The 13,116-nt window shown below is 38.3% G+C and overlaps 1 protein-coding gene and 1 pseudogene across 1 annotated transcript in view; one reads left to right on the top strand and one right to left on the bottom strand.

Moving 5' to 3' along the window:
- Positions 1-13,116, top strand: part of ADAMTS2 (ADAM metallopeptidase with thrombospondin type 1 motif 2) — a 478,959-nt gene that overhangs the window by 76,200 nt on the left and 389,643 nt on the right. The gene's annotated exons all lie outside the window — the stretch shown is intronic.
- Positions 1,971-2,071, bottom strand: LOC141510524 (U6 spliceosomal RNA; annotated as a pseudogene).

The following is a 13,116-nucleotide window of genomic DNA, read 5'->3' as shown; positions in this document are numbered from 1 at the left end:
TGGGTGCCTAGAAAACCATAAAACGACATTGTCTATGCTGGCTCTCTCTCTATATTTTGTTATGTATTTTCCAATGGCATTTTTTCCTTTTATTTTTTCCAATTACATGTAAAGATAATTTTCAACATTTTTTTGAAAGATTTTGAGTTCCCCATTTTTCTACCTCATTCCCTTCTCTCTCCCCTCCTTATGAGAGCAACTAATCTAATATAATAATATATGTCCTAAATTTTCTTTTCTTTTTTTTTTAGGTATTTTTTTTTGCAAGACAAATGGGGTTAAGTGGCTTGCCCAAGGCCACACAGCTAGGTAATTATTAAGTGTCTGAGCCCGGATTTGAATCCAGGCACTCCTGATTCCAGGGCCGGTGCTTTATCCACTGCGCCAGCTAGCTGCCCTGTCCTTCATTTTCAAAGAAGACTATGACAACAGGGAGGTGATGCCATGACAAGCATTGAATTGTATTTGAGTGAGGGAGAGCTCTGCTAATTTACCAGTCTTACTTTTCCCTCTATAGCCATCTGAGTCCCATGGCCAGATATGAATCAGGACAATTGGAGATGGCCCTGGATGTGAGGCAATCAGGGTTAAGTGACTTGCCTAAGGTCACCCAGCTCACCCAGTGTCTGAGGCCATATTTGAATTCCCATCCTCCTCAATCCAAGGCCAGTGCTCTATCCTCATGTTAAACATATTTCCATATTAGTCATATTGTGAAAGAAGAATCATAACAAGAGAGAAAAAAACTGTGAGAAAGAAATTTAACAAATTTAAAAAAGTGAAAATAGTATGCTTTGGCCTGTAGTCAGCCTCCATTGTACTTTCTCTGGAAGTAGATAGCATTTTCCATCATAAATGTCTTTTAGAATTGTCTTTGGTCATTATACTACTGAGAAAAGCTAAATCTATCATAGTTAGTCGTCATACAATATTGCCGTTAATGTGGTCAATGTTTTCCTGTTTCTCCTCACTTAACTCAGTATCAGTTCATGTAAGTCCAGGTTTTTCTAAAAATCTACCTGCTCATGATTTTTCACAGAACAATAGTATTACATCACATTCATATACTATAATTTTTCCAGCCATTCTCCAGTTGATAGGCATCCCCTTAATTTTCAATTCTTTGCTACTACAAAAAGATCTGCTCTATTTTTGTACATATAGTTTTTTTCTTTTTTTATGATCTCTTTGGGATACAGACCTAGTAATGGCATTACTATATCATAGGATATGCATAATTTTATAGTTCTTTGGGCAGTTTCAAATTACTCTCCAAAATGGTTGGATTAGTTCACAACTCTACCAACACTGTTAGTGCCCTGGTTTTCCCACATCCCTTCCAACATTTATTATTTTCCTTTTTTGTCCTATTAATCAATTTCGTAGATGTGTCAGGATGTTTTAATTTGCATTTCTCTAACAATATTTATTTAGAGCATTTTTTCATACAACTATAGGTAATTTTAATTTCTATGTCTGAAAATTGCCTGTTCATGTTCTTTGACCATTTATCTATTGGGGAATGATTTTCATTTTTATAAATTTGACTCAGTTGTCTATATAATTTAGAAATGTTCCCTTTATCAGAAAGGCTAGCTGTAAAAAACTGTTTCCCAGCTTTCCATGGTTCTTCTAATCTTGGTTCCATTGGTTTTATTTGTGCAAAAAAATTTTAATTTAATCAAAACTATCCATTTTGCATTTTATAATGTTCTCTCTCTCTTGTTTGATCATAAACTCCTCCCCTTTCCAAAAATCTGACAGATAAACTATTCCTTGTTCTCCTAATTGGTTTATATATTTTATATATGAATCATGTAACCATTTTAGCTTGATTTTGGTTTAGGTTGTGAGATGTTGGTCTATGCCTAGTTTCTGCCATACTACTTTCCAGTTTTCCCAATTTTTTTGTCAGATAATGAGTTCATGTGCCAGAACTGGAGTCTTTGGGTTTATCAAATGGTAGATTTAAAAATATGGAACTTCATGAATTTGCATGTCATCCTTGCATAGGGGCCATGCTAATCTAGTTGGTATCATTTCAATTTTAGTATATGTGCTGCTGAAGCAAGCCCTCCAATGGCATTTTAATCTGGTTCTAGCTGCACTGGGGAGTGTTGCAGTCTGCAGGCTGCAGGATTGGACATTTCTGCTCTGGAGGACTGATTCCTGTAGATAGCACAGTGTGAATCCTTGGTGAGTTCCCTATATGCTGGAGGTTGTCTTGTTGCAACTAGATATTTGCTTGCTGAGTTGACATAGCAGGGATTCTCTTGCTCACATCTAGAGAAAATGGGATGCCCTAAAAGGAGTGCTAGACTTGGATTCAGGAGACTTGAGTTCACTAGTTTTGTGATATGGGCCAAGACATTTTGATTTTCTGAAAGTCTGTTTCCCACTTTGGGAAACTGTGGTGAACTGTGCTCTCTCTACCTCATGGGGTTGCTGTAGGGAAAGCACATAGTAAATCTTAAAGTGCTCTAGAAAGGGGTTGGTTGTTGCTATGGCTTCTGATATCCTTTCCAGCTTGGCTGCTCTTTGAGCTTTGAAGGTACTGGCTTTACCCTCTTGTTCTTGTCACTAACAGGAGGGAGGTGCAGGATATGACTGCTTGTCTCTAAATAGCCTCTGCTCTCTGGCTTACCCCAGGCCTTACCTGGCCCAGTTAGGAGCATCTGCCAATCAGGATGACCCAGAAGTCTGGAAGCCAGCAGGGTTTCCTCCTGTTCTATGAGCTTCTATCTCAGACTCATCAATAGTGAAGGTCACCCAGGGAGTACAACTGCCCCATTTCTAAGTGTGGACTGGGCAACTCCATCCCAGAGCAGGGCAAGTGTCATGATCCTATTGGATCCTATTGGCCTCTGCATGATTCAGCACAAGAATAGGAAGTTCCTAGAGGTCAATGCTTCTGAGCAAAGCCTCTTTCTGATGTCCTCTTTTTGCTCTCCTGGTTGCCAGAATTTAAATTGAGGGTATCCTTCAGGTATTTAACCTTGTGCCTGCTAAAGAGAGGGTGAAGAGGAGGGGCTTATGCTGGATTATGAGAGGAAGCAGTTTAGTATAGTATAAAGAACACTGGATTTTGAGACAGAGGACCTGGGAGTTACACTTGTGTTCTAAGGCAGGTGGATCTTGTGCTCTAAGTCGTAAATAGAAATGAGGCCACTAAATCGTATATAAAGATCTCTTTGGCTGCAGAGTGGCTTAGAGAATCGTACAGTGACATCTGTGTTCTATTGCATTTTTACTGATTTTTGTTAAATTTTTCTCAGTTAGACCTTGCTCTGGTTCCAGCAGCATTGACCAGTAGATAGCTTGTGTCTGACACTTCTGTTCTGAGTTCTATGATTCTGTTGACCAGAAAACTATTTCATAGCAATGAGGATTTCAGTTTTGAAATGGGTTTCTCAAAGGCCATGATGATTTTGTTAATAGATATAGATGATAATTAGTACACTAGATGACATAGGCAGGGAAGCCCTGGATCCTTTTTTTTTCTGGCAATACATCATCTTGACTCTTCTCCATCATCTCTGTCATTTACACATTTCCTCCTTTACTGAATTCAAATTCTATATTATGTAGTACCTTCTTACCCCTTCTCTTTCCTTTTTTATTCTTTGCTGTGTTAACCTGCCTATTTCTCTCTCCTGCTTTGCTCAGGAATAGTTTTAGTCATCACCTACTAAATTACAATTAGTTGATTTTTGTTCTGATGTCCATCTGATTGTTCTTCCATTGATCCATCTGTCCATCCATCTTACCATCTGTTCATCTATCCCACCCAACCACTCACTCACTTGACAAGAATTTATTAAGTAACTTCTATGGTAGAGTGTACCTCTAGATGAGATAGTACAAAGTATCATCTTGTATCCTACAACACAGGATACAGTCCACACTCTCATGGACTTTATAGTTTATCAAGAAGCATAAGAAATGGACACATGAATAAAACAGAATGCAGAATTTAAGGGCAAAATTATGTTGTATCAAACTTAAAAGTCCAAGGTTCTGGTTTTGAATTCTTGTTTAACATCTCCTAATGACTTTGACCAAGTAACTTGCCCCTTTTGACCCTTGATTCCCTCATCTGTAAAATTAGGAAGTTGAACTGAATGTTTATTTAGGTTTCTTTTAGCATTTAACATTCACTGATTCAGTTAAATGCATTAAGAAGGATATATAATGCTAGGTCAACTGCAGGAAAGATCATACCTAGATGGAAGGATCAGGGAAGCTCTCTTTTCATACTCATCTCCTCTCTACCTCTATTCCTTGTCTTCCTCATGACCCTGAGTCTCATGGGCTTCTCTGAAAGCTGGATGCTCTGAGAAGGTTCTTAAATTTGGAGAGATCTTCAGCTTATTAGCTAATTTAATTAGAGCAACAGTCATTAAAAAAATTTCCCCTTTTCAACCAAGAATTTCTTTAGGCTTTTGGAATTCCTAGCTTCCTTCTCAGCTCTGCTCAGGTGTCACTACATGTTGCTATTCTTGAATCAGTTCAATCATGTCCAGCTCTTCTTGACCCCATTTTTGGGTTTTATTGGCAAAAAAGACTGGAGTGGTTTGCCATTTCCTTCTCCAGCTCTCATTTTACATTTAATGAAATGGAGGCCACCTTCTTCATGAATCCTCTCTGGCTGTCCTTTGTTGTTAGAGTCCACCTCTTTCCACATTAGTTGTGTAACCCTATTTTTCATTATTAGTGGAGATGAATGCTCTCCCCTGCATGAGGGCTGGGGTGGAATTGTCAAGAGTGGGAGAACTCTTCATCAGACTTTTATTATTGAGTTACCTTGGATGCTTTTGGCTCTTAACTTTGAAAGGGAAGATGGAAGAAGCCTAATCTTTCTTCAAGTTACTGAAAGAAAAGACTGGGAAGACATGAGAGGGACTGGCAGTCTCCATCATGTTCCTGTTCTCGGCTTGCTAGTGATATAACATGGCACCCCTCCCTCAAATACAATTCATGAACATGTCATGGTTTCTTCCTGAGAACAAAAGACAACATCATCACCATCATTCCCAGCTTGCTTCACTAGAGATGTCAGGGAACTTCCCCTTAGGTGAGATATAGTTATTTCACTCTCAATGGGAGTACTTCTTCACTCTGTGTCGTCACATATATAGTTTCCTATATTTAGGAAACTGATTTTGTTGTGATAAACTTTTTTTTTTGTTAAAGCAATAGAATGTTTATTAAAGATATTATTTGAGTTCTACAGTTTTCCCCCAATCTTGCTTCCCTCTCCCCCCCCCCCCCCACAGATAGCACTCCATCAGTCTTTACTTTGTTTCCATGTTGTACCTAGATCCAAATTGGGTGTGATGAGAGAGAAATCATACCCTTAAAGAGAACAGAATTCTCAGAGGTAACCAGATCAAACCATAAGACATCTGGGTTTTTTTTTTCCGAATTAAAGGGAATAGTCCTTGTACTTTGTTCAAACTCCACAGCTCCTTATCTGGATACAGATGGTACTCTGCTTTGCAGACAGCCAAAAACTGTTCCCAATTGTTACACTGATGGAATGAGAAAGTCCTTCAAGGTTGAACATCACTCCCAAGTCACTGTTAGGGTGTACAGTGTTTTTCTGGTTCTGCTCATCTCACTCAGCATCAGTTCATGCAAATCCCTCCAGGTTTCCCTGAAATCCCGTCCCTCCTGATTTCTAATAGAACAATAGTATTCCATGACATACATATACCACAGTTTGCTAAACCATTCCCCAACTGAAGGACATTTACTGGATTTCCAATTCTTTGCCACCACAAAGAGGGCTACTATAAATACTTTTGTACAAGTAATGTTTTTACCCTTTTCCTCATCTCTTCAGGGTATAGACCCAGTAGTGGTATTGCTGGGGCAAAGGGTATGCACATTTTTGTTGCCCTTTGGGCATAGTTCCAAATAGCTCTACAGAAGGGTTGGATGAGTTCACAGCTCCACCTACAGTGTAATAGTGTCCCAGATTTCCCACATCCCTTCCAACAATGATCATTATCCTTCCTGGTCATACTGGCCAATCTGAGAGGTGTGAGGTGGTACCTCAATAAAGCTTTAATTTGCATTTCTCTAATAATTAATGATTTAGAGCATTTTTTCATATGGCTATGGATTGCTTTGATCTCCTCATCTGTAAATTGCCTTTGCATATCCTTTGACCATTTGTCAATTGGGGAATGGCTTTTTGTTTTAAAAATATGACTCAGTTCTCTGTATATTTTAGAAATGAGTCCTTTGTCAGAATCATTAATTGTAAATATTGTTTCCCAATTTACTACTTTTCTTTTGATTTTGATTACATTGGTTTTACCTGTGCAAAACCTTTTTAATTTAATGTAATCGAAATCATCTAATTGGTTTTTAGTGATGTTCTCCAACTCTTCCTTAGTCATAAACTGTTCCCCTTTCCATAGATCTGACAGGTAGACTAGTCCTTGATCTTCTAATTTGCTTATAGTATTGTTTTTTATGTCTATGTCCTGTAACCATTTGGATCTTATCTTGGCAAAGGGTGTGAGGTGTTGGTCTAATCTAAGTTTCTTCCATACTAACTTCCAATTATCCCAGCAGTTTTTATCAAAGAGGGAGTTTTTATCCCTGTGGCCTGACTCTTTGGGTTTTATCAAACAGCAGATTACTATAATCCTCTCCTGCTTTTACACCTAGTCTATTCCACTGGTCCACCACTCTATTTCTTAGCCAATACCAAATGGTTTTGATGACTGATGCTTTATAATATAATTTTAGATCTGGTAGTGCTAAGCCACCTTCGTTTGCATTTTTTTTTCATTAAGCTCCTGGCAATTCTTGACTTTTTATTCCTCCATATGAATTTACTTACAATTTTTTCTAGCTCATTAAAGTAATTTTTTGGAATTTTAATTGGTAGGGCACTAAACAGATAGTTTAGTTTTGGTAGAATTGTCATTTTTATTATATTAGCTCTACCTATCCATGAGCAGTTGATATTTGCCCAGTTATTTAAATCTGATTTAATTTGTGTGAGAAGTGTTTTATAATTGTTTTCAAAAAGATTCTGAGTCTGTCTTGGCAAATAGACTCCCAAGTATTTTACACTGTCTGAGGTTACTTTGAATGGAATTTCTCTTTCTAGCTCTTCCTGCTGTTTCTTCCTAGTCATATATAGGAAAGTTGAGGATTTATGGGGGTTTATTTTATAACCTGCAACTTTGCTAAAATTGCTAATTGTTTCCAGTAGTTTTTTAGATGATTTCCTGGGATTCTCTAGGTAGACCATCATGTCATCTGCAAATAGTGAGAGTTTTGTCTCTTCCTTCCCAATTCTAATTCCTTTAATTTCTTTTTCTCCTCTAATTGCTGATGCTAACATTTCTAATACAATATTGAATAGTAGTGGTGATAATGGGCACCCTTGTTTAACCCCTGATCTTATTGGGAATGCCTCTAGCCTCTCCCCATTTAGTATAATGCTTGTTGATGGTTTCAGATAGATACTACTCATTATTTTAAGGAACAGTCCATTTATTCCTACACTCTCTAGTGCTTTTAATAGGAATGGACGCTGTATTTTGTCAAAAGCTTTTTCAGCATCTATTGATATGATCATATTGTTTCTGATAGGTTTGTTATTGATATAATTGAGTATACTAACAGTTTTCCTAATATTGAACCAACCCTGCATTCCTGGAATAAATCCTACTTGATCATAATGTATTATCCTAGTGATGACTTGTTGTAGTCATTTTGCTAAGATTTTATTTAGGATTTTTGCATCTATATTCATGAGGGAAATAGGTCTATAATTTTCTTTCTCTGTTTTAACTCTTCCTGGTTTAGGTAGCAGTACCATATTGGTTTCATAGAAAGAGTTAGGCAGAGTTCCATCTTTCCCTATTTTTCCAAAGAGTTTATATAGGATTGGAACCAATTGTTCCTTAAATGTTTGGTAGAATTCACTTGTGAATCCATCAGGCCCCGGAGATTTTTTTTAGGGAGTTCACTAATGGCTTGTTGAATTTCTTTTTCTGAGATAGGGTTGTTCAGGTATTTAATCTCTTCTTCATTTAACCTGGGCAACTTATATTTTTTTAAATATTCATCCATTTCACTTAGATTATCAAATTTATTGGCATAAAGTTGGGCAAAATAATTTCGAATTATTACTTTAATTTCCTCCTCATTGGTGGTGAGTTCACCTTTTTCATTTATAATACTAGCAATTTGGTTTTCTTCTTTCTTTTTTTAATCAAATTGACCAGAGGTTTATCAATTTTATTGGTTTTTTCATAATACCAACTTTTGGTTTTATTTATTAATTCAATAGTTTTTTTGCTTTCAATTTTATTAATTTATCCTTTGATTTTTTAAAATTTCTAATTTGGTATTTGATTGGGGATTTTTGATTTGTTCTTTCTCTAATTTTTTTAGTTGCATGTTTAGTTCATTGATTTCCTCTTTCATATGAGCATTTAGACCTATAATATATCCCCTGAGAATTGCTTTGAATGAATCCCATAGGTTTTGGTATGTTGTTTCATTATTATCATTATCTAGGATAAAATGGTTAATTCTTTCTATAATTTGTTTTTTGGTCCACTCATTTTTTAAGATGAGGTTATTCAGTTTCCAATTTGCTCTGGGTCTGTATCTCCTTGGCTCAGTACTGCATATGACTTTTATTGCATTGTGATCTGAGAAAGATGTATTCACTATTTCTGCCTTTCTGCAGTTGATCATTAGGTTTTTATGTCCTAGTACATGGTCAATTTTTGTATAAGTTCCATGTACTGCAGAGAAAAAGGTATATTCCTTCCTATCCCCATTCAGTTTCCTCCATAAGTCTACCATATCTAATTTTTCTAATAATCTATTTACCTCCCTAATTTCTTTCTTGTTTGTTTTATGATTTGATTTATCTAGATCTGATAGCGGGAGGTTGAGGTCTCCTACTAGTAGAGTTTTGCTGTCTATGTCTTCCTGTAATTCTTTCAGCTTCTCCTCTAAGAATTTGGGTGCTGTCCCACTGGGTGCATATATATTCAATATTGAAATGACTTTATTGTCTATAGTACCTTTTAGGAGGATAAAGTTTCCTTCCTTATCTCTTTTAATGCTATCTATTTTTTCTGCTGCTTTGTCTGAGATAAGGATTGCTATCCCTGCTTTTTTTACTTCAGCTGAAGCAAAATATATTTTGCTCCAACCTTTTACCTTTACTCTATATGTATCTCTCTGCTTCAAATGAGTTTCTTGTAAGCAGCATATTGTAGGATTCTGGTTTTTAATCCACTCTGCTATTTGCTTATATTTTAAGGGAGAGTTCATCCCATTCACATTTGAGGTTATGATTACTAATTCTTTATTGCCCTCTGTGCTATCTTCCCTCTGTTTGTATTTTTCCCCTTTCCCCCCTTTTATCCATATTCCCCAGTATTTTGTTTTTGAATACACCCCCTTCAGTGTGTTTGCCCTCCTATATCACTCCCTCCCCTTTCTTTCCCCTTTCCCTGTTCCCTTCCCTTCCTTTTGTTATTTCCCCTTATTTCCTCCACTCCCCTTCCCTTTCTCTGTCCCCCCTCCCCTTTTCCCCTTTTACTTCTTGAAAGGTTAGATGTTTTATAAGTTAACTGAGTATGTGTAGGTTGACTTTAAGCCAAGTCTGATGAGAATAAGATTCAGGTGTTTCTCCTCTACTCCCTTCTTCCCCTCTATTATTTTTTGTACCTCTTAGTGTAATGAGATTTGTCCCATTCAATCCCCTCCCTCCTCCTGTCTCTTTCCTGTCCCCCTTTTTAGGGAGGTAGTGTATTTTTTTTAGATCATTCTATCTAAGTCATAGAAAATTCTGAGTGTCTGACCCTTCTAGTTCAGTATATTCTGTTGAATAGAGTCCAAATTCCTGAGAGTTATTAGAGTCTTTCTCCCCGGTGGAGTTAAAGCCAGTTACATCCCATTAGATATCAGTCTCCTGGAGAGGTCATGGATGTCTAGCATTTCTGGCTAGGCATATTCTCTCTGTTAGAGTTACATTTGTCAGGATTCTCAGGATTTATGAGAGTTTCTACCCCCCCCCCTTGCTGGGATATAGCCAGGTTCAACTTGCTGGATTGCATTTTTTTTCCTTTTACCATCCCCCCCCTTTTTTTTACCTTTTCATGTGTCTCTTGAACCTCCTGTTTGATATCCAAATTTTCTGTTTAGCTCCGGTCTTTTCATCAGAAATTTTTGGAATTCTTCCATTTCATTAAATGTCCATCTTTTTCCCTGGAAGAGAAGGCTCAGCTTTGCAGGAAAGTATATTTTTGGCTGCATTCCAAGCTCCCATGCTCTTCAAAATATCTCATTCCAGGCCCTTTGATCCCTTAAAGTTGATGCAGCCAGGTCTTGCGTGATCCTTACTGTGGCTCCTTGATATTTAAATTGTTTCTTTCTGGCTGCTTGCAGGATTTTCTCTTTTATCTGATAGTTCTGGAGTTTGGCCACAACATTCCTTGGTGTTTTCCTTTTAGGATCTTTTTCTGGTGGGGATTGATGTACTCTTTCAATAACTACTTTGCCCTCCGATTCCATGATGTCAGGGCAGTTTTCCATCACTAGATCCTGTAATATTAAGTCCAGGCTTTTTTTCTCTTCAATGTTTTCAGGAAGTCCTATAATTTTCAGGTTTCCCCTCCTTGATCTATTCTTGAGGTCAGTGGTTTTGTTGATGAGGTATTTCACATTTGCTTCTATTTTTTCTATTTTTTGATTTTGTTTAACTGACTCTTGCTGTCTCGTGGAGTCATTAGTTTCTGTAGACTCAATTATTTTTTGGTGGAAGGAGTTTTCTTCATTAACCTTTTCCAATTGGTCGATTCTACTTTTGAAAGAGCTTTCCATTTGACCAATTGAGGTTTTGAGAGAATTAATTTCTTTTTGCATTTGCTCATTTGAGGATCTGAGAGAATTATTCTCATTTCGCAAGGTATTAATTGTCTCCCCCAAATTTTCCAGTTGATTTTTAAACTCCTTCCTTATTTCTTCAAGGAAGTCTTTCTGTGCTGGAGACCAGATTGTATTCTCCTCAGAGGTTCCAGGTCTCTCTGGGTTGGAGTCTTTCCCTTCCAGGAATTTTTTTATGGATCCACCTTTCTGCTGACCCTTCTTCATTATGCTAAGACCTTGAGTTGGGTGGGGCTGGTTCACCTGGGCTTGGGATCTCTAAAGGCTTTACTGAGTGCAGTTTCTCAGGCTGGCCAGTAGGAGGAGCTGGTTGCCCTCTCTGGGGTGTCTGTGACCTTGGTTGCGAGGCCTTCTCCCTTTGCTTGAGGGAGGGAATTGGAGCTATTGAATTCTTTTGCCTTCACTCAATGGTGGGCTTTACCCTGGCCTGAGGTGATTCCTCAGCTGGGCTGGTTCTTTTGCTCACACACCTGGGCCTGAGGCAGAAATAATTTGCATTTGTTTGGGAGGAGACCTCAGTGCAATGGAGGCCTGGGCTCAGAGTTTCTCAGACCTGAGGAGCCCAGGGATGGTGTCCACAGCTATCCTGCACCAGACCTCTCCCCGCAGCCCCTTCCCCAAGCTCCAGGGGGACAGCAGCAACACCAGCGCCTCTGCTTCCCTGCGGACCCAAGCCCACTTCGTCCAGCCCCACCGCTGATCCAGCAGGTCCGGCTCTTGGGCCCTCAGACTCCCGGTTCCGATTCAGCTGTTGGTCTGGCTGATCTTTCCTGGGAGCTCAGACTCACCTGCAGGTACTCAGCCAAGGCTGGTGCGGGAGACAAATCCTGAGGTAGATTTTCCTCTCCTGGCTTTTCTTTCTGGGTTTCCTGGTTCGGATTTCTTTTAAGAGGTTTGTTTCATGTGATAGATGGGGAAGAGATCAGGAGACTTTAGAACTGTGCCTGTCTTCTCTCCGTCATCTTGGCCCTCCTCTGTGATAAACTTTAAACAAGATGGTGTCTTGGCTACTTGTTATGTGTGTTCATTGTGGAACTGGTATTTGGGAAGGAAGTCAATCCGTTGGATTTAAAACTTGGGGTCCTATCCCCCATGGACTATGGATGACATAGTTGTCAAAAGTTAGGCTGAATCTGATCATTTCTTTGGGACTAACAATAATTAAGGGATCATACAGACATAACTCCTACTCAGTACCCCTCTGTCTAAGAAGAGCAGAGTGGTAGCCTCTGATCATTCTGCTCCTCTTTCTGGAAAGAATTGAAAGTTTTCTTTGGAGAAGGATGGAGGAAGAAGACTAAAGAGGTCTATTCTGCTTTCCCTCAAGCTTTACAGAGATACCCCTATGCTACACATTGGGGAGGGGGAGAACTTCTGTATACATGGACCTTCAGCCTCTTATTTTTTAATAATATTTTATTTTATTTTTAAATAATATTTTATTCTCTCCAATTATATGTAAATTTTGTTTAACATTTTAAAAAAAGTTTTGAATTCCAAATTCTGTCCCTTCCTTCCCCTTCTCTGAGATGGTAAGCACACAGTCCCTCTACACTTTGCATTGTCTCTGTATATAATTTGTATTTAGTTATCCATGTAAATGTTTTTCTCCCATGGAATTTTTTTGAGGGTCAGGATTATTTTTATCTTTGTTTCTCCAGTGCTTAGATCAATGTCTGGCACTTTTTGTTTACTCATTTGGACCTGTGATCTTTCTCAGAGGAAAGGCTTCACTTGGATGTTCCCCCTATAAGTGAAAGTCATAACCTCTAGTACATCTAGACTTAGAGAGCTTCCTGAAACACTGAAGAATTCAGTGACTTGTCCAGGGTCACACATGTAGTACATGCCAGAGTTGAGACTTGAACTCAGATCTTCCTGACTGAGGCAGGTTTTCTAACCACCATACCACATTGTTTCTCATGCCTGACCTGGATTCATGCCAGATTTAAATGCTGAATGAATATTCTCATGGGGGAGGAAGGGAAAGACCACAAATTCTGCTCTGTGGTGGTTTTTCCCTACTGCAGCTCCCACTTTGCATCTGTGTGAATTCTGGTGACAGTCCATGTGTGACTCAGAGATATTAAGCTTGAATACCCACTGGGTGATTACAGCAAAGATGTGTTAAATTGTCCTTTGCTCCTAATTATAATGGCATTCCTATAATTAAATAAA

This window comes from Macrotis lagotis, chromosome 1, assembly GCF_037893015.1.
Source record: "Macrotis lagotis isolate mMagLag1 chromosome 1, bilby.v1.9.chrom.fasta, whole genome shotgun sequence".
Lineage (NCBI taxonomy): Eukaryota > Metazoa > Chordata > Mammalia > Peramelemorphia > Peramelidae > Macrotis > Macrotis lagotis.
This window is presented reverse-complemented; position numbering and strand designations above follow the sequence as displayed.